Here is a 22560-nt window from a genome sequence, read left to right as displayed (position 1 = left end):
AAGTGTTTCAGTGTATGAAACACAAGATTTGTCCCACTGCTAAAACTTTTGGCCATGACTCTGCCATCAACATCTTTATCATGGTTAGACGTGGTGAGCAAAATAAAATCAGCAAGATGAGTAATTTTCATAATTTCATCATATGGAAAGTTTTGCAGTGACTCCCAGCCATTCACCAAGTGACGTGTTCTCTCATAATACTCTCTTACTATATATACATATATATATATATATAAAAGATTGGAGTGTATACACACATACAGCAGAGGTCTGGGTCAAACACAGTTAAAGAGAACAAGCTGATAAGAGATGATCGACACCCTGTCACACTACACTGTATCTGTCTGTGTGTGGTGTGTGTGTTGCTGCATTTGCATCTGTATTATTTAGCAGATACCTCATATATCTGTGGCCTGGTGTTACCATAACACAAAACAGACCGTTGCAGTTAGTTTCCTAAACACTGAACAGAAGAATAAAGAGGACTCTGTGTCGCTATCCCCCAACCTCTTCAACTCCCCCTGCACAACGTGATTTCTGAAAGGCTTTTAAGCTATAAAGACAAATAAACAATCTATTTAGAAACAGCAGCACCACTTACTGTATAAATTGAGAATAATGAGCATAGCCTATGACAACCAAGCTAAAAACCTTTAAGCAGCTACATTGCTTCTGACTGAAAGTATTTGGCTTTTTAAGAATTGATCACACATTCTCAGTCACATTAAGATCTGGGGAGTTTCCATGAATCCAAAATGCTGATTTGTTGATCTCCGAGCCACTTATCACTTTTCCCTTGTCACATGGTGTTGCATCATGCTGGAAAATGCACATAGTCACCAAATTGCTCCCAGATCATCGAAAAAGTTGGTCTTTGATGAAATTTGTGTTGGTTGGACCTGAAACAAGAGAAACCCCCAGAACTCACAAACTGTGATTAACTTGGAGTACGGGTAAGGCAAATATGGATCGCCATCAGTCAAGATGTGGCTCAAAAGCTGATATCCAGCAAAGGTCAACGCTGTAAATACTGACTCTTTTGTTCCTCACAAAATCATAGAAACGTAAAAAAATCTTCAGAATTAAACCTGAAGTGGTGCAACGTCTGAAACACAAGATTTTTGCCAGTACTTTTGGCCATGACTCTTCTTTTCATGATTAGACATGTGGTGGGTAAAATAAACTGCAAACCAGCAAGACGAGCACATTTCATCATCACAGGCTATATGCAAATTTTTGTGTGGACGCCCGCATGCATTTCAGCTTGTCATGACTCGGAGACTTGGGTGCAGCAAATTGAGTAGAAGGGCATTAATTGTACACGAACGAAGTGCAAGCATCATCACTCTAACCTGTTCACAAAGAAAGCACATGGGCTGATGCAGCGGTGTAATGTTTACTGAATGAAAAAGGCTGAATATGTTTAATTTCTCAGGTATTTAGATTAACAACTTAATACCTAGTGTATCATATTTGATACACTGTCTGGGGTTTTTTTTTTATTTGTCAGAAGAATCAATAAACATCCTCACTTTCTGGCAATTATTTCATGGTTCAGGTTTTAAAGAGTTACTGCAATCCACTGTAGTCCAATATTTGCTATATATTTAGTTCCAGATATTTCACTGAAATTGTGACGCAACACTTCAGCCAACAAACACATTAGAGCCTTGCCACAAATTTCCAAGCCTTTGCATAACATGATGAGACATAAACATAGCAAAAGGACCAATGAGAGTCAGTGGGAGAAAGAGTGTGAGCGACCAAAAGGAGGGGTAATCAGAAGAGCTTCAGACCCAAAGAATCCAAAGAGAGGTGCCCCCCCAATCATGCACCAAGCCGACCTCGGCGGGAAATTGCACTGTTTATAATTAATGCTCAATTAAATTTGACATGGTCGCCCCAAAGCCTCTGTAAGGTAACAGATTAGTCTGCACAGCTGGTCCACATTGGCTGTGCTGCAGCAGACTCTAGAGTTACCATGTTAAGGTACATTCCCTTCCTCAATGATAGTATTTATGAGATTTGTTTCATCTCTCTCAGCCAGAGAGAGAGAGAGAGACGGTAACTTCACCATTTGATTATAGCAGAGCAACCACTGACACTTTGTTAGCACACACGCAAACACACACAGGAGGAAATAATCTAGGGAATCCTTCTGCACGTGTGTGTATTAACTTCTTATTAACAACACATGTTATCTGAGGGGAGAAACAATATGTTGACAGTGAAATGCAGCGATGCGAAATCTGTGCTGTTATGCCTTCTGTCTGTGTCACTATGTGCAGATATTTATTTAACAAGGGCTTCGTCCATGTCTAACAAGGTTAGATGTGCTGCTAGGAGGTGGTAAAAGCTCTGGTCTTCTCTCGCAATGTTTGCCGTGCAATTAGGTGAGCAAACAGACGAGACTGATTTGTTTGTTGGATACAAAGATAATAAAGAGAAGAAACTTTTTTTAATGGAGTCTTTAGCTAATGAATTTTGAGCATCAGTATTGTGTACTAATCATTCATCTGCTCCACTTTGCTGTTACATGGTAGCATTTCAGGAATTATCTTTGAGAAACCATCTAGATCACTGTGAAAGAGTTGAGCTTTTACAGGAGATAGGCCAATAGTTAATACACCACATATTCACCAGATAATGATAAAATCCTTTTTCAATGTTTTAGTGTCAAATTTGAATTTTGACCAAAAGCCTGGGGTTCAAATCAGGCCTGGAACTATTTTTAAGTTGGGTTTTTTCTCGTTGTTCGGTTATGTTTCAGAAACAAAGCCACTGGGAAAGATTATGTTTTGGGTTCAAACAGGCAGTTTTACAATAGCAAACACATGTTGGAAAGCTGTTTTAACAGGTTTCCACCATGAAAAATTTTACACAATCTAAAGGTGAAAACTGGAGGTGTAACTAGAGCTCACATGTAACTATGAGCAATTATATGCTGCTTGCACATCACCTGTGATGTCATTATTTGTAGAAAGTTGGGTTCAAGTTTATTAGTATCTGTTTTAGTATCATTGAGGAAATACAAGAGTAAAAAAGTAAAGTAAAAGTGAAATAAAAACAAACAAACGATGAGCATAATGTTTATCTGATATTTAATCTGTAATAAAAATAAAAAAAATCTGGGATTATTAATCCTAACCATATCTCTTTTCAGATCTATATCTATTTCCTGGAAAGGGAAATAGAACCTAAACTAAATTCTTTTCTTTGTTTACCCCATTTCTTTTTTTAAAAGAACCAAAAAAAATCTTTATTATAATATATGAAAATTTGTCTCATAGTAAAAAAATGTCATAACAGAAATGGTTTTACAAGCAGCTGATCTAAACATTCTTATATAAATGTCGCACATTTGGTGTTTGGTTTGACCTAAAAAGCCAAAACATTAACCCCTCATTGTCACTCATTCTCAAACAGCTTGCCTTCACCTGTGACATTCCTGCTCGTAGTTTTATATGCATACCTGTGTGAGTTCTGTTTGTCGAGCGGTCTTTGGTGTTGTTGACTCTTAGTCAATGTTTACCTCCCCTGCGTTGTGTTGCGACAGGAACTGCAGTGGACACACAGGAGGCCATCGTGATAAACACCTCGGCTGTTAATTTGGGGTTGGGATCTGTGGTAATCGATACTAAGCATTTGTTCACTCGCTGGGTTTGTGTCAGAGGAGAATTTGCATGTGCTGGTTATTGATCAATGTAATGACCTACATGCCAGGAAAAGAGGCCTTTAATCTGTGATCTGTCATGAAAAAACGTGGTTTTGTTTGGAGGTTTATTACATGAAGATCTTTGCTGCTGATACCTCGTGTATGCAGGTGTGTTTGACTCCCCGTTGATGTCTTCTGTCATTAAAGCAGAAAGTGCAACCTGCTCTAATGTTTGGATAGTGATGATGTTCAGTTTGTTTTGTCATGAGAGATACAAAAAACCCTGCATGATCTAAACCGGCAACGAGAGATCAAAGGTTAAATTAAGTTGCGGCTTTGCAACCTGCTAACACGACAGGATCAGTTACCTGTTCATTTTATAGCAACCCTTAAAGGAAAGACAACTACATCTTAGCTGTGAGAATACAGAGAATTTTGGGGATTTGAAATATTGTGCTGCTCTTTTTTTAAATACAATCGAGCCATTTCAAATCTTATAATTATACATTATACCACAGGATTGTTTTCATACTGACGTCACTCTTTGTTGCTTTAGTCAACTCATAACTCTCATAAATCTGAGCAATATGTTGCATGACGGTTCTTGACTTCATTGACCAAACATTTAAAAAGTATGGATAACAGAAAACATTAAACACGGCTCCTTCTGATCGAGGCCAAAAATACATACGAATACAAAGGTTAAAGTTCATATCAGTTGTTTTGTTTCTGGTAGCGTTTGTGTGCGTGTGTGTCATCATTCTGTTGATAGCTCAAAAAGTTTTGAATGAATAATATAATATAAAACTTTGCAGGGAGTGGGGTCATGTTAATTAATTGAAATATGGCTCGAGCCACCGAGGTCATCAAGCTCAACTTGACGATTTATTGGTTGAAAATTGACAAAAAGGCTAATAGCTTAAAAACTGTGATTCTTATAAGTGCGCTATGAATTGTCAACACATTAAAAGTATTGAATTAAGTATAAAGAATTCAAATATCATGTCACAGCTGACCTCTGATCTCTCCTTTAAGGTCAACAGATTTACCTGAAGGATAATCGAGCTATTTAAACTGTTTCTTATTGCCATTGCTTGAATTGACAACATGTAGGTATATGGGGATATACAGGGATTCTAAATACCTCATTACGTTGGACCTCTGACCTCTTCTTCAAGGTCAAACAAGGTCAAGCTTTCATTAAATTTTTTTTAGAATTATAATTTTTTTTTGTATTTGTAACATTTAGGAAATGATACTGGTGTGTGGGGATTCTAAATATCACATTTATGTTCAAATATCATGCCACAGTTGACCTCTGACCTCACTTTTACATCTGCATTTCTTTAAAGTTGACCCCAAAATGTGTTGTTGCTTTTAAAGTATTTTCAAGAGAATGAGCTACCTAGTTAGTTAGAAATATACTGTAGTATATTATAATTATATAATAAACTCAAGCTTTATGTCTAGTTATTTACAAATCAATACCGATAATCCGCATTACCTACGCTTACACAATGTTTGTGCAATCAAAGGAAACCTCTGTCATGTTACACTTTTCTGATTTGTACTGCAATACAAATTTCTTTATGTGCATTTAAAAAGAACAAAGAGTACCAAGCCTTTAAACTATGAGTGATATTTAACCATAAATTCATAGAGCACTTTAGCCTATAAACCCAAAGCACTTTAGACCAAGACACAAGTCATGGTGTTTTTATACATCTGGATGAAATACTTTTATATGTTTTACTATTATGAACTGTTTATGGAGATTACCATAGAACAATAAAATAAGAATAACAGTGTAATAACAACCAAACAGCTTATAGTATTATTTGCTAAAGGTTACACTTTTTATAACACATTACAGTATTTTTACTGTGGCTATAAAAGTTAAAGGATGGCAACACTAGTTTTCATTGTCAGTGTTTTACTGTCATTTAACAGGGACATTTGTTATGGTGTACTTACACACATCTACATTTTTATGGTGTAGTATTTTATTATGTTTACAATTGGGCATTAAAAATCATAACATTTCAAAAACAACTATGTCACTGTGGAAATGAAATGCAACATAATGAGTAAAAAGTTTTACTAAACATCTAAAAAACAAATGGGGTTTGTGTGCGTGCGTGCGTGTGTCTGTGTGTGTCCTCAGATCCCTTGTTAAATAATTGTCTTTTGACTGAAAAAGTGACTTATCTTGCCAATAAAACGATACATTATGTTACATTTGTTATCAATGAAAAATGGTTGACACACAAAAAAAGTCTTCTAGTCTAATTAGAAAATAAAGATAATAAAATCTATGAAAAGTTTTACGATTGATAGCTCTAATTGTACTATTTGTCTTCATATGTGTGTACAATTATACTACATGGTTAAATAATGTACACAGACTAAGTTAACAAATCCCAGAGGCCCGGGTTGACATTACCTCAATATTTTGCTCATGCGTCACAGCTTTTGCTGTGAAAGTCAGGTCAAACTGGTCCGTCTGTCAGTCGGACTGCTGTTTTTCCATCCATAACCTGCCCAAGGTGTTAAAATGAAACTGACACATGTGACATGTAAGTATGATGTTTGGCGTCAGTGGGAGGCATGGCTCCGGGGCGTCCGGCTTGTGCGCTGCCTAAAAACTTAGACAGGAGCTCAAGTTATGCCTCATCGTTTGGGACAAGTGTGTGTTAGAAAATCTGCATGTCTGTGCGGTGCAATAAAGTAAAATATGTTTCTTCTAATGAGTATTTAAGGCCTTAAAGCTAGTGTGTCAATCTTGAAGATATGATCTGTGTTTAACGGTCTGTAAGCGACTTGTTTCACTATCTAGAGTCAATGTTACTGACGCTGATGACATGATTACTGATGTCAAGCAGAAAATTTTTTATCATGTTTACTCATTTACCCCAGTGCTTTCAAATGCACAATATCTGCTTTTAAGACACAAACATAATGTACAGCTGAGGAAGGAAATTTTAATTGTTGTTCATTGAATTTTATCAATAAAATTTTTTAAACTAATGTTAGAGCACAGATTGCCAACCTTTACTATCAAAAGAGTCAAAATATATTTTTGGAGCTGCAAAACATATTTAGGCCTTATAATAAGTAGGTCAGTTAAGTAGGTAAATAACAATTAGCCTTTAATGAACTAGTTTGCAGTGGGCTATTTATGATTATTTGAGACTTTATTTGGTAAAATGACATAAAGTCAACAACAAGAACAATTGTAAAGTGGTGTGAAAACATATTATAGTGTGCTGTCCTTCTTTGACAAGCTATAAAGTTATGTGAAATTAGACAGTCATAGTTAGGGGAACTCAGGATTAGCCATTGCCAGCTATATGTATAAATCCAGGCTAGGTACAACAGTTGAGGTTCATCAAAATTAAGAGGATAAGATGTCAGGTGGTAAGAAAGGGTGAAAACATTTGTTCGATGATCTGAAATACGTAAGATCCGGGGCAAATACTTTTTCACAGCTCTGCAACTGCACAGAGTCATGTGAAACTGTATTTGTTGACACAATGCTATGTGTCATCAATGACAGACATACAAAGAACAGCATTAAAATAGTTACCCCAAGCACACAGCTCTGGCTACAACCACAGCAGCTCCACTCACCTGCTGTTCAAACCTTTATTCGTTAGGGGCAGCCAATCAGAAGAATGTTGGTAGAGGTAGAGGATATGATAAGGGATCATTTCATACAGACGATGAGTTGAGGGGATGGCAGGAATAATAAGGATTATTTTAAATCATGTATCATACAAAGCTACTCAAATGGAAGAGTCCAAGAATAAGGAGCACTGATGCATCTCTTACTGTGGATTATTTAGACACAAACACACAAAAACACATCAATCATGTATTTTGTAACTGTAACTCATTTTATTTCTAAAAAGGGAACTCATCATTAACAAACTTATTTGCTTAACTTCCTTGAACACAACGTTACCAAATCAGTTTGTATCATCGCTGCTTACTGATGGGATACTGCCATGTTGTAGCAGCACATCATGCGTTAAAGATGATGAGATGGCAGATTGTTGTGCAACTCCGCCACTTCCCACTGTTGTCAATGTCTGAGAGGATGGATTTGTGAGTTAGTGTTTTCGAAGGTCTTAGTGAGAGCGGGACTGTTGTCCTTATCTGATCTGCATTTTAGCGTGGAGGAAGCAATCCACTGTCAGCAGCTGCTTGTGTAAACCAGGGGTGAAGCTGAGGAAAAGAGGAAGTGTCAGCTTGTGTGCAGAACAGGCTTAAGAGCATTTTCAATTCACACTGAAAGGTTTCTGCAAAGTTCACCTCCTGATGGCTGAGTTTGCCGCCAAGAGGCCAAATTTCTCTCCCGTGTAATGTTTTCACAGTAAGATAATGCATGCACACAAAAAAGAAGTTTTTCAGTACATAAATATGTTGCTGATTCCCTTTTCAATGTGGTCTAAATGCTTTTGACTCTAAATAACCATAATACACATTTTATCTTTCTTTATTTGACGATTGTGAATCGAATATATTTGGGTTTTTGGAAAATGTACACTAACCACTAAACTTACAGCAACCTGTGGATAGAGACTCAAATAATGAGGTCATAACAGAGATAGGGTGAGGAGCTTGGTCATTTGAAAGGACTTTCAGATCAAAAAGACTCAGTTAAAGTGGTAAAGGCATCTCACTAGGCATCTTGCTGCCTCCTAGGTGATGTTTTCCAGTTAGTATCTTGGTGCCCCCCCCGAAAAGCTGGAGGAAATGGCTGGAGAGTGGGAGGTCTGGGCATCTTTGCTTAGATCTGCCTCAAGGACCCGGATCCAGATACCTGGCAAAAAAGATGGATGGATCATCATATTGGAATTTAAAGGACTTACTGATTAATTGAGATAATAAATTAGATGTTAAAGAATATTAAAAACAACAATAGGTTCAAAGTCAAGATAAACAAAATACCTACTTATGTGGTGGTTTATTTATAATACAGTTAAAGTAAAACCAACATGTCTGATCCTGAGCAGACTTGTTGGCCGCTAAAGAGAGTTTTGTGTATTTAACAAACCCTTTTTATTCATTGTTTCACTTTATTACAAGTCATGAATTTACCAATCATGGTTTCTGGAAAGTACCTAAAAATTACAGTTTACTGTAAATTTGTGTCTTTACCTTAATTGACTGTCTAAACAAGGTTAAAAAAAAAAGAGTCACAAAACAAAAGATTACACTTTTAACTCTTCAGTAGCGCAGATCAAAACTTCACAGACTGAGCCTATATTCGTTCAACTTTAGCCCTGTTTAGAGATCCTTTAGGTGGCATTTGCTCCACAAATAGTTAAATGTTCTCTCTGATCCTCTGTAAATGTGGTCTAAAAGAGCGCAGTAAGCACTTACAGGTCTGTGCATGAGTCCAGAGCTGTGTGAGAAAGTGCTCTTTGTACTGCTGCTGCTGCCGACTGCCAGCTACTCATCACATGTCACTGGTTAGAAGACTGAGAGAGCAGCTATTAAAAGGTTTTGTGCATATTCGGAGATTTCTAATGTTATTCAACTTGTAATTAAAGAGAAAAGGGATTTCTTCAGTGCGTGTATTTGTTTTAGACAGTTTGTATCGCCTTCATTCCTTTGGATTTTTTTATTAATAATGTGCAGTAGCTGAGCAATTTGCCAAGAAGATCTACAAAAAAGCAAAATAACAAAATACACACAATTATTCCAAATTTTACTTAATAAGGCAGAAAACATTCCAGGAGTTTAATGAGGGTAACAATACATCCAACAAAACCAACATGAATTAATTTTATTAACATTTTCTCCAGATTTCTGCATGTTTGATATTATGCTTGATGTATTTAGTGCCTCATTAGTTTGTTATTCAGTAATTTTGTAAGTTTAGCTCGTCTAAACTAAGATATGCAATCAAAAAATTGAATAAATTATATCGCCATTATTCAACAGCCACTGTAGCAGTAATTTAAGTCTGGATTTGCCTTTGTGACACAAGCAGGGTCATGTCATCATGGGGGATGAGGAGGAGGAGAAGGAGGGTGTGAAGGCCAGCCTCCTCCCTCCTCCCCCCCTCGTTAGTTAGGAATTTGTTTACCCTCCGTCTCAAGCCGTGACCTGTAATGGACCACGAAGCCCTCTGGTCAACACTGGATTACCCAAGAGCCTCTCCTGAGGGCGAGGAACACACATGCACATGTGCACAAGCTACATACTGGGCGATAGGCCGCCTAAGCCCTACTGATAACAACCGTTACTAATGGCAATTAGCCCATTAGATCCTTGTTAATGCTCAATGACTTAAAGATAGTTTGGGTGAATGAATCTGGGAGTATTTGGTCAATGTGGCCTATCTCGTTTTACCTCTGTGTCCTTTTTAGAAGATATAAATCCCTGTTCAAACAGAAGGTGATGGTGATTTCCTCACAGTTTACCAGGAGTGATGTGGTTTGAGGAAGTTGGTCGATGAGTGCTTTAACATTTATGGCATGCAAAACTTTCAGAAATGAATATCGGAGAAGAAAGTGCCTCTATATCTGAGTTAGGAAATGAAATGAATCAGCAGAAATGACAGAATTCTGCATCAGATTGGGATTTGAGCTAATTGTAACTTAAATCAAAGGTCAGTAAATAAATCACTTTAATTAATATAAGGGAGCCTGCCATAGCTTGCTATAATGGCAAGTTTTTATAGTAGTTTACATTTCCATTTTTAACAACTACCATTTATCCATCAGAATACACAGACCACAGTGCTGAACACCAGGAGCCAGACTACCTGAGTATCTAAGTAAGTACCTAAAGCTTAAGTGGTGATCTTTAAATTTTGTTGGTGTGTTCAGTGTCTGTCCACCTCGAGCTCCATTAGAGGACTTTGTGTTAATCCGACAGGGATTCTGCAGCACCCCCCCACCAGCCCCAGGCCTCATACGTAGGAGATAGGATGGCCGGGGATGGTATGAAGGCTTGGAGGGAAGCCCAAACACTGCTAAAATAACTCACTAGCCTTTCCCCCCCCTCCCCGCATCCTTTCTGTGAGCAAAGACAACACACACATACCTGTTTGATGAATAGGAGTTTCTGCCTGGTCTGCACTGAAAACACCTTGGAGTGACTCATTCTATACACACAGACAAAGAAGAAGAAGAAGAAGAGGTAGAAGAAAGCACGTAAATGTAAAAATGGGGAGTTTTTGTGTTCCCTGCATCAAAAACATTTGCTTACTCTTTAATACAAGGCCAGAGTTGTATTGAACAATGTTAGGGAGTTTTTTCCCCTTGAAGGATGTAAAAGGATAATGCCTTTGTGAATATTTTGCCCCCCTATTGCCCCCCTTTCAATCAGTGTCAGTGCTCTTCCCTGACAGCAAAATACATACCAGTCGGCAACCATCTGTCAACCACTGGGAGGGAATAATGCGTGTTTGCCAACCAGTTTTTGAACTGTTGCTGCCAGTCTGTGGGTAAAAGTGGTCACAAAGAGGTGTCCTAGTTTGCATGGAAGACAGAAAATGTTCATCTTCAAAGGAAAAACCGTGCTTTTCTGCTGCAGCCAACACGTTTCAAAAGGCACAACTTTTACTTTGATGTTAATGTGCTCCATTCCCGGTCTCAGAATTTGAACTCAATGCCATCGATGACTTTGCACCTAATTGGTTGTATTGTCAAATAGCATAATTCAAACACCACTCAATGGTTTAATTTTTGCCAGTGCAGTAATTTGCAAAAATATTGATCTGTAAAGTAGATATTTTAAGAAAAACTGCTGAAAAATGGCAGAACAATTGCAATACTCTGTAGTAATTACTGACATACCGCTTTGATTAGAAGTAGTAGGAGTATTTATTAGTATTTATATCTGTTATGTTGCATGTTGGGAACATTTTCTGCATCATAAACAAGGAGTACACAACAGTACGAAAGTGTCTTGTCTGTGGATGGTGACCTGTGCAGAGACAAGTGCAGAGGTAGAGGAGGGGTGGGGTGAGTGGGTAAGCTACCTTGTGATGGAGAGGAACGGATGAATTATGGGACTTTTGCATCAAGCCTGGTGGTACGGTTGCACAAAGTAAACTTCTTGGAAGGGAGTTTCCCTTTAAAATGCGTTCATTGGAAAAACAAGCTGGGTCTGAAACAAAGAGTAAACAAATGTAGATGAATAGGTGGACGACATGTTCTGTTTGGTGGGGCGAGGAGTGGTGAGTGAAAAGCAAAAAAGAAAAATGCTGTTTGACATCTTTTAATTTAGAGAAAGTTCACTGTCATTTCATGCCAAGTGAAAATATCTACTGATGCACTCTTTATAATATGCCTTAGTCCAAAACAAAGCATATAGCAGTTGAAAGGAGACGTCTACAAGAAGATTTAGTGACAAATATGAAAATTCAGGGAAGAGAAGTTAAAACTGGGCAAATGACACGAATGCCTGTACAGTAAAGGCAAAAACAACTGAATAAACTCTTGCACAGTGGCCTTGCTATTCAACCATTTACAACACTTAAAGTCATGATCAGCTTTTACCTGAAATGAGACCGATGCTCAAGTGGGGAAAAATCTTTTTTGAACAAAGCCTACAGTATCTGTAAGAAGTCATGGGTGCTGCAATGTTTATCAAAGGACTCGGCTGTTGTCAAAAAGACAGATAGTCACCCTTTGTCAACATTATTTTACGTAATGACCCTCATTATTTATTTGGTGACTACAGTTGGACTGACCTAATGTAGGCTGCAAGCACGTTTCTCAAAGCTCTGACAACGGCATTCTCTCTAATGACGCATCCAGCGTTTCACCAGGACCATGCACTGCATGAGAATCCAAGCGTGAAACACACTAAAGCAACAACGGCTAAGCAAAAGCTTTACGTGACACTTTGAAGTGCATTTCATCAGGAGATTACCGACAGGAGGAGGAGGAGGGAAAAGAAGATTGCTCTGAATTTACTTCATGGTTTTCTGGCACACTGTACACATGGAAAAAAGCACTGAAATCTAAATTAATGAAAGGAATTTGCCATTTCAGACGGTTTCGCCCTGTCACTAGTCTTGTCATGGTAACTGATGCCGTGAGCAAACACACTCCCAACAAGCACGACATTAAAACTTAGATTCCTTCAGTTGTTAATGTTTTACACAGCTAAGGCTCATAAAGCAATAGCAATAGCTCAAATGCCAAAGTATATGTATGTGTACGTTGGTTTGAGTCCGTGCCGTATTATCTGCGTGCACGTCTGATTTCGGGTCAGATGTGACGCGCTGCGCTGCAGTGCTTCATCACTGCACTGTGCAGCAGAGATGTTCGTCTGACCAGAAAACTCTGGTCTGAAGTGCGGAGCACGCTTTGATGTGAGCCTAATATGGCTTGTAAAAAGGGGGATCCTGCACTTTGAAGTGTTGCCTGACGCTGTCCAGACACAACTGCCTAAGTGTATGTGTGTATGTATGTGCAGAACTTGGGCTGTAGTAGGTCTGTGAATGTCATCCCAGACTTATAAAAAAGTGATGTAAACATTGGGAGAGAGGCCTAGATAGGAGAGAGGTCATGAAGGAGACTGCTGTCATAGACCAGGTTATTACGTTCTGCAGAGCATCCACTAATTCTTTTATTTAATTTTTTGTATATAATTGAACCGTTAGTGAATTACGAGCTGTTTTTTTCCACCACAATTTAGGACAGATTTAAAGAAAAAAACTGCAAATGAAAAGCAGATTATGTACTTAATTGCTTTGCGCAAATTTTAGAAGTTGCTTCAGCAAGTTGGAGAGCTGCTGGAGGCAACTCTCAAATCAGCTACCATAAATCACTGCAAGAAGAAGAGGAAGAAATCAAGAAGGCTGCAATATAATGACACAATTAAACAGCAGTAAAACATTCAACATCAGCCACTTCTTAACATACCTGAGGAGTACATAATTGATGCTTTATTTAGTGCAAGTTTGTTTTTGTAGCACTTATTGCAGCATCACAATTTTCATATATTTTAGTCCAAATATTGAGAAAGAACAAGATGAAAATGGAGAATGCAGCAGCTGGATGAAATATACATTTCGACTTTGCACTGGTTTCTACGAGCACTATTAACTATTATTCTTGTTTTGTTCATCATTTTATGCTTTAAACTTAGCGTTTTCGCCCATGTAGAGATTAATTTTCTATTTTCAAATTGTTTGGTTTAAGTTTTCTCCCTCTGGACATCACTCAGTATTTCCAGATTGCATTAGAGTTAACTGGGTGATTGAGAAATTATCGCCACAACCCTAAAGCTAAGATAGTTGTGATAAGTTGTGATAAATAGATCATATTATAATATATGTGCCATCTTGTTGGCAAAGTGATTTTTAAAGCATCAATCAAAATACCAATAACACTCAATCACTCTGATTGGGTATGGGGGCTATTGAGGGAAGTGGGAGAAAAGATGGAGAAACAAAAACACAATAAACAAAGAGTTTGTCTTTTAATTTGCACATTCCTAAAATCACAATTTGATTTTTTTTAATCGCACATAATCCAAATGCTATGTTGCATTTATGTATCTTTCCAAAAAGCAAACAGGCTTCATATCACAAAAACAGAAATCTATGTAATATTTTGTACACGTGTAAACATTAAACTTAAAAAATGTGTGACTGTCTTAATATATGATGGTTTGCAAAGACTTTATCTGACCAAACAAAGGTATTTTCTTTTACTATTTTATGGACCGAAAGGATCCTTTCACTATGTAATAAGCTCAAACAAAGATAAAGAGCTGTAACGACAGACATAAAAACCCCAAAGACCTTCAGATAACACATTAAAAAGGGAGTTACTCAGCCTTGGCTCTTCACAGCCAAGTTATAGCACATATTAAAAGAGCTGTGACTTTGAATGTGTCCGGTATATCGACCAGTGTTAGTTGACAGCAATTATTAGAAGTAGAGAAAACACCTTTAGTTTGCAAAAAGTGCTAAAAATTCACTATGAAAAGAAAATGTGAAGACTAAGAACATTAACATTAACTTTTAGTCAGATTCTTGCAGGCAGGACCTGGGAGTTGGTATGTTTGGCAGGGTGTGGTGTATAGGAGCTGGGGGCTGGAGAGTATAGATCACAGTGCTAGTGAGGAGGAGGTCAGGGCCAGTGCAACTAACTCTTCTACTGATTGTTATGAAGGGCCATGTGTCAGCATCCATCTGACCACTTTATAACTCGTGCCTGTTCCCTGCGCCTCTCCGGCAAAAGGTCCTAATGCATTCTCTTTGACCTTGCTGGTGTAAATCAAATATCTGGCCTCAGATCTTGTCGAGCTGCATGGTGCTGTATATGTGTGTGTGTGTGCGCGCAGGGGTGTGTGTATAAGGGAAGTTATGTGGGCCTGAGTGACTGAAAGAGATTTAAGAAAAGAAGGAAAGGAGAATACAGTTTTGTTACTGCTGCTCTCGAATGAGCTAACCAATCTAAAAATAGCAGATACCAGCAGCAGGAGCTATGCCAGAGGTAAACACGCATTCGGTCACATATATTTCCCATGTTAAAAATAAAAAGATAAGCCTTTGATAAGATGAAAATCCTATGATGAGGTCTGAAATGGAAAGAACTCAGTGCGGTTTGGGTGATAGCAATGGTTTGGATTAAAATAAGCACTTAGCAAGAGTTAGCAAGATTAATGCAATGATCTGTGCTAAAGGAAGTAATGCTGACAATCGGTTTAAAATAGGTATATAAAAAAACCAAAAAAACAGCCCGCTGCATTAAAGTGCAAAATAGCGTTGGCCACTCCACTGACCTCCATATTCCTGCACAGGCTTTTTGGCTCTGGAGCTATGTCACCAAACTTCCTGCTTTGCTCCACACATCATTTATATATAGTCTTTTAAGAGTGCTGTCTTTTGGAAAATTGTTGATTAATTTGGCCTCATGCAACCACTTAATGGTGCTTACCAACAGAAGATACCCATTGTTCATCATACCAGTGAGGTCTTTTTAATAGGAGGTCTCCATGTTCGGTGAGGAAAAGCTTGCATATGTGTTTTTTCAAATTATTCACTGGGAAAACTTCTAAAGATAAATAAAGCATGCTGGAGTGGGCGTTTCTATTGTGCTCATTTACACAGGCAGAAGTAAATAAAACTTAGCTCTGACCTGTGATGGCCAGAGATGGCTAGTGATCAGAGCCAAACTCTGATCACTAGCCAATGTGTCAATGTAGGAGATGAGATACACACTGAATATTCAGATACACTGACACTATTTTATTAAATAAAAATGCATTGTGTACTCTTTATTTATATTAAAAAGGATACATCTGGTGGTTAGCACAATCACATCACAGCAAAAAAGCCCTGGGTTCAAATCCAACTGGCCAGATGGGACAATTCTGTTTGGAATCTGCTTGTTTTCTTCATTCTGCTACGACAAGGTCATAATTTGGCATAAGCAACATGAAAGCATGGATTCATCCAGCCTTGTATCAACAGTTCAGGCTGCTGCAGTGGTGTAATGATTTGGGTAATACTAACTCAGCATCATTTAAACTCCAAAGCCTACCTGACTGTTGCTCCTGCCCATGTCCATCCCTTTATTCCATCTTCTGTTAGCTCCTTCCAGCAGGATAACACAGGATGCCACAAAACTCAGATAGTCTCAAACTGATTTCTTGAACACGACAGTGAGTTCACGGTATTCAAATGGCCTCCGCAGTCACCAGATCTCGTTCAATACAGCACCTTTGGAATGTGGCTGAACAGGAGACTGACATCATCAATGTGCATCCAAAACACCTGCAGCAACTGTGTGATGCCATCGTCTCAATATGGATGAAAGTCTCTGATGAATGTTTCCAGCACCTTGTTGAATCTGTGCTATCTGTGATTAATTACTGCACTTCTGAAGGCAAAGGGGTTAAAAAAAAGTCAGCAAAAATGGATGGTTTTTACCAACAAAATAGCAGACAGTCACAGGTCAGTGACAGAAACTAGCCAAGTTCCTGTCAAACTTGGCTAGTTTCTGTCCAAAGCTGACATCAGCTTCTGTCAGTGATGGACTTTTAATGTGGCGAGACATTAAATTTCCTGTGACACGGTTTCACTTTTTAATCAATCAACACCAAACACTTTGAGAAATGTACCGTGCAACCACATCAATGTCTGCAGCTCGGAGAAAATGGACTTTAACCGTTAGTCCAAGCAAAAAAGAACTGACATTTAGCCATGAAACCACAGATGGTTTTATCCTCAGATTAATATTTTTTAAGAAAAAGTACTAAGAGTATAAAAGTTTCAAAAAAAAAAGAAGAAGAAAGAAATGAGATCCCTTTAACAATGACTCTATCTTGCTGCCTTTGTATTTTTTTTTAAACTAGTACTTTGGCATTAACATACAATAAAAACACACTGTCTAAATCTAGAGTCAAATGTCTTGGTGCACTACTGGCCTGTGAGTTTGGGTGTGTCTTAAAATAACTCAAAGTAGATTTATACACTCCTGGACAAACATGTCATGCACGCAAAGCCCTGAAATACATCACATACAGGATTTACTCCTAAAACAAGAAGGTAGCAGCGGATCCATCACAACAATGATGTGAAATAGGATAAACATATCAATAATAATAATAACAACAACGGCAACCTTTCTTTTGTGGATAGTTTCCATGTCATTATGTCTACGATTGCCAGAAACTCTGCTCTCAGCATTCCCAGCATTCCCATGTAGCTCTTGACCCCTGACAGCCTTAAATTATTAACATTCCCATATGGGCTTAAACCCCTTGATCGCCGCTTGCAGCTACACTTTTCATGTGTTTTTCATATTACCGCAAGAATTGACACAGAAGATAAATATCTTATTCTTAATCAGGGCCTGTGTGTGTTTGCATTTTAGGCCTCTGACTTCCTGTTTATCTGTCTTGAAAGTCTCACAATCATGTACTAAATTTTACGTTTTTGGAAAACTGCAGTCAGAAAACTCTTCATCTATCATGCCAAAGCCCTTGCAGTGTTCTCAGTGAGCACCTGAGGCCAATGGGGGGCAGTAGTTTGCCTCTTTCCACTGTAAAAACAGTGACTCAACTTTCTGCTGCTGTCTTTGTATCCAGGACCACTGACAGCACACAGGGGCCAACTGCACAATGGGTTATGAATGAGCTCCCATTTATCACAATTAATCAGTGGGCCAAACCCATTAACTGTCAGCCGGAGGACGAGTTTGTCTTTGTAAGAATGACAGACTGCTTGACTGTTCAAATGCTTGAGACGGCCCCAGTCAGTCGAGGAAAAGGGGGTTTGAAACAGAGCTGGGATCTGTTTGTTTATGGGGTTTTTTGGAAAAAGTCACTCTTCTTTGTAGTTTCTTCAAAGAACCTTTAAAGATGTGTATTTTTTAAAAATTCTGAACAAAACCTGCTTTGTGATTTGATTAATCTGAAAACTACCCCTGCTTCATTTCAGAGCTCAAAAAAGCTTTTTAAAGTATATTTTGAGACACATATAGTCATTTTTCATGTACCGGTCCTTTTTACTCTAATGCTCCACTGCATTTTAGAAGAAAATATAGATTTTTTTTTTTAGCATTTTTCCAGATTTCAGTTATGAGTTTATTTTAAAAAAAAAAAAACAGGATAAAATGTGAAACAAAGTAGCCACTTAATGTAACAGGATATTAATTTGTGGCAATAAGCTCAATTTAAATACACAAAAACAACAAAAGGGCTAGAGTTAGAGTAAATCATGTAGAATGAGTTTTGATGTGAGTTTCATTTATTAAAGTCTATTAAGAGTTGCTAAAATAAAACTACCTGTGCTGAATTTTTGTAACTTTTTCCTTGAGTTTTATATATTTTGAGTTCTATATGATATATGTTTAGATTTACAGCACATGAGCATCATTACATTCAGTAAAGTTTTGCCTAAGAATTTTTAGTATGGCGTGACCGTTATCCCAGACACTCTATGAAAAAGGTGGGGTGAGGACATTACCATATCATTTTGCATGATTTTTGATTAAAAGTAGCATGGATTAAACACGCGAGCCAGTGTAGCACGTGCTCGGTCAATAGCCCGTTGGTAACGTCTTAAAAGAGGAAGTCGAATGATAAGTATTTTAATCAAGTTTGAAAGAACGTCTGTAACATGTCTGAGTGGCCGAACTCTCAAAGTCTTCCTCAAACAAAATTAAATCTATCTTCTTTTCTGTTTTTTTCTCCCCTCTTTTCTCCTCACTATTCTCCCTCCATAACAAACACCACATAATGATTTTGGGTATCTGGTAGATCAAGCAGGGTTATGCCAGCAGCTGTGTGGTGGTTGCTGGGTTGCCAAACCAAACAGAGGGGGGCTCTCAAAGTCACCTCTGCCCAAACATACACCTAATCCTTCCAGCACCGGCCAGATCACAACTCTCAAAATGCACAAGACAGTTTAAAAATAGAGAAGGAGGACAAAGGTCAAATCTACAGAGGGATTTAAGGCCTTATCATTATCACGGAACAGCAGAGCCGAGCTGCAGCCCTGAGAAAGTGCCTCTGTGTCTACCAGAGCTGGAGGCAGGACGGGAGGCCTGTGCATGACTAACAGCAGGCAGCAGGAGGAGAGACAAAGTAAACGTCCATACTGACCCAAGGCTTTTTTTCTTTCTTTTTTTTTTAAACCAAGGTTAAAAATCCAACCTGTAATTTTGGGTAATATAATTACAAGTATCTTTACTTCTACTTTGTGTATTTTATAGAGTCAACACTAAAGGCCTACGGCTGCACCTTTAACCTCAAAAGAAGATCCTCAACAGCTCTAAATGTCACATTTTTATGTTTGGCCTATCACATCGCATATACAGCATAGGAACTTCAAGCTCACATGCAGACCTCAAATAAAATAATCATGAAAAGTCTGATAAACATACATGCCTAAAGGTAGCTGTCTATCCTCTAAAATAAAAAACTGTCAGAAAGCCTTCCTACTTGAGTGTACATTTAGAGGAAAAGCGTGAGGGCCTGCTTTTAACTCCAGGAAAATCCTTGGACAACATGAATGATAAAAATCAGGTTTTTCCTTACTGATCAAATGGAAAAATGCTGAATCTTAGTAACAAGGAAGCTGATGGCGGTCACGCAGTTGTGTCCTTGTGTGTGAACTTCATGTTATCAGCAATTGTCAGTATGAAGATCACTTCAGGTCTGATGAAAAGCATTTGCACAGGCCATTGAGGAGTGGAGAGAGAACTCCCAGCAACCATATCAAATACAAGCAGTCAGGGTGGCTCGAGCACTGGCTCTGGGCTCAGGGAAGGGCTGCAGAGCTGCTGATGGATACACGATGGAAGAACACTAAATGAGCTTTATTGGTTTGTTACGTTTGTGTTTTTAGGAGAATCAGTTCTGTTTTAATATTCATATTAATTTGTGGAAAAAGATTATACAAGAAATTCTCTGCATGTATTTTATATATGTAGTTTCAGTACTTTACACTTCAGTAAGTGCATTGTATTTGGAGTACATTCAAATGATGGAGAAAAAAAAAGTAGTAAAATACACATTATAAAGTGAAAAGCAACTGAGCTAAGGTTACCTTGCTGCAAACTGAGAGAAAAAACATTTTCTGCATCAATCAGAACCTTTTACCTCTTGATGACAGTGAAATCCCACATAGCCCCATTATGGTGAAGCTGCAGCACAACTTTACTCCAACCAGTTGAGGAATTTGATTAAAATTGTCTGGTTTTGTAACTAGTTGGCGAAAGTGACCACAGTGATATTAAATCAAAACCTATTGACATGTACTCATTTTTTTTTATGAAATCTCCAAATCTTTGGCACACCAGTCATAATTCTGCAAGGCTTTAGCCACACCATGAGCAGTTAGCAGCTGGTTTATTATCACCTTGTTGTAGCTTAGCGTGTATACATACACTGTATACAAAGTTATTACAGACATGAAAGCACTTAAGCCCACTGAAGGAAAAAGGGTGTTCAGAGGCTTGATAAAAAAAAATCTCAGTTATTTCAAGGGGAGTTGAGGGCTTTATTGTTAGCTTTTGGCCACAAAGCTGGAGTCAGAGATGCTTTAAAAGTAAAACTCCAAAGCTGACCTTTAGGCTTCAATCAAAAACAGACCTTTGGTTAAAAATGAAGGAGGAAAGAAGGAGGGGAGAAGAATTTACCGCCCTTTAAGACAAAAAAGAAGCAGAAGAAGAAAGAGACTTGGCTCTGTGTGAGAAAGACATCATGAGGTTTGTTCAGAAACAAAAAGAAGTGAGCTGAGCTGATGGAGATTTAAACCTGCAGCAGAAACCTCAGCACTAATAACTGATCATTTTACTGCATTGTTTAAAAAGAGAGAGAAAAAGAACGAAAAAAGAAAAGCGTTCATGTCAGCAGTCTATTTGGTTTAATTACACTTATTTTAACTTCCTGCTCAGCTTTTGAACTAAAACGCCAAACACGTTTAATTTGACATGGCACTAATAAACAGACCACTGGTTAACCCATGCATGCAGTCTACCCACAGATGCTGTTAACTTTTCCATGACAGCCTTTATTGGGAGCCACCACTAAAAGCTGAAAATTATTTTGTGCAAGAAACGGCGATTAGCGACGATCCGTGTGCGTCTTCATTCATTTTAATATCGCGACAAGTGAATTTTCCCTCTTTGAAATAAAAAGCCACGAGCAACACCAAACGACTAAAAATCTTATGAGCTAATTTGCTCGGAATAAAAATCGGTTTTCCACGGATAATTCAAACAGGCATTTCACTCCGCTTGTTAATATTCATTAAAACACGAGCAAAAACCTTTAATCAAAAGGAAACGTCGACAAGAGACGCTTTTTATTGAACCAGAGAAGACATCGGGGTTAAAAATACAATTAGGATGACGTTTAGACAAAGTGGAGGAATTTAAGGGGATTAAAGCAAAAAATAAGAGTTTTTCTTTTATTAATGAATAAAACAAACAAACTGTGACACACGTTGGCAGATTCAGGCTCAACTAAACGTGATTCATCATAGAAATATAAAAAGGGACATTTACTGTTTCATTTTGTCAGTTACGGTTGAAATATTTCTCAAAAGTCCCTCACCAAATCCAACTGTAACTGTAAGTAAGTAAACAAATCGTTTTTAATAACGGTTCCTTATACCATATTTCTAATCTAAGGAAAAATATCTAAAGGAATTTTAAAAAACTAAACATCAAAAAAAATATACACAGCGTAAAATTTATCTGGCCTTAAAAAGTGCCTGCGTGGTTTATTTATTTTATTTTATAAAATATGTGGGCATTCGTGTATTTATATTTCTTCCTGAAAATAAGGAACTAATGCTTCTTACTTCATACACACTCTTAGAAAAGTATAGGCTACTTAAACCTTGTCACTTTAAATGTCCACCTCCCCCGGAAACACAAAAGGACGGGAAGATAAGCAAAATAAACATTGCTTGCATCTCTAATCGTATTCTAAAATATTACAAATGAAGCTCCTTATTTACCAGGAGCAGAAAAATACCCCACTTAACGAAAATAATACTGGGAGAACATAATCCCGCACTTCAGTGTTTCTGACCCCAAAAAAGGCAGAAAAGAAGTCCCAGAGTGCACCGCGGAGGATATAAAGCGTCACAAGATGAAACCGTTTCGTTGTTTTGGTTCTCACAAAAAGAAGAGGAGAGAGATTATGATCCGAAAACATGAGGCCAGAAGAGCAAGGAAGATAAAAAGAGTGCAAATATCAGAAGTGATCATCTAACAGAAGCCAGAGGAGGCAGCAAATGTCACCTGATCTGATGGACACGGATCGATTTCCAGGCTTTAAACCTCAGTCTCCAGCTGAGGACGCATTATAGACATGAATCATCCCTTGGTGTATGCGTGCGCGCGCGCGCGCGTGTCATCGAATATTTGTCTTCCTGAAGGGAATTCAAGTATCTCAACTCATGG

The 22560-nt window shown here is 38.0% G+C and overlaps 1 long non-coding RNA gene across 5 annotated transcripts in view; it reads right to left on the bottom strand.

Moving 5' to 3' along the window:
* Positions 1-7538: 7538 nt before the first annotated feature.
* LOC143420689 (uncharacterized) overlaps positions 7539-22560 on the bottom strand; it is a 71301-nt gene continuing 56279 nt past the window's right edge. For 4 of the 5 annotated variants that reach the window (XR_013100414.1, XR_013100415.1, XR_013100412.1 and 1 more), the window contains 4 exons: positions 11655-11782; positions 10715-10775; positions 8341-8480; positions 7539-7882 (listed from right to left, as the gene is read on the bottom strand). This is a non-coding gene — a long non-coding RNA (uncharacterized LOC143420689). Of the gene's footprint in view, positions 7883-8340; positions 8481-10714; positions 10776-11654; positions 11783-16179; positions 16498-22560 lie in introns of those variants that run through there. The other variant, XR_013100416.1, reaches the window with a different exon arrangement.

Source organism: Maylandia zebra, linkage group LG10 (assembly GCF_041146795.1).
Source record: "Maylandia zebra isolate NMK-2024a linkage group LG10, Mzebra_GT3a, whole genome shotgun sequence".
In the NCBI taxonomy this organism is placed as follows: Eukaryota; Metazoa; Chordata; class Actinopteri; order Cichliformes; family Cichlidae; genus Maylandia; species Maylandia zebra.
Note: the sequence above shows the minus strand (reverse complement) of the source record. Positions and strands in the feature narration are given on the sequence as shown.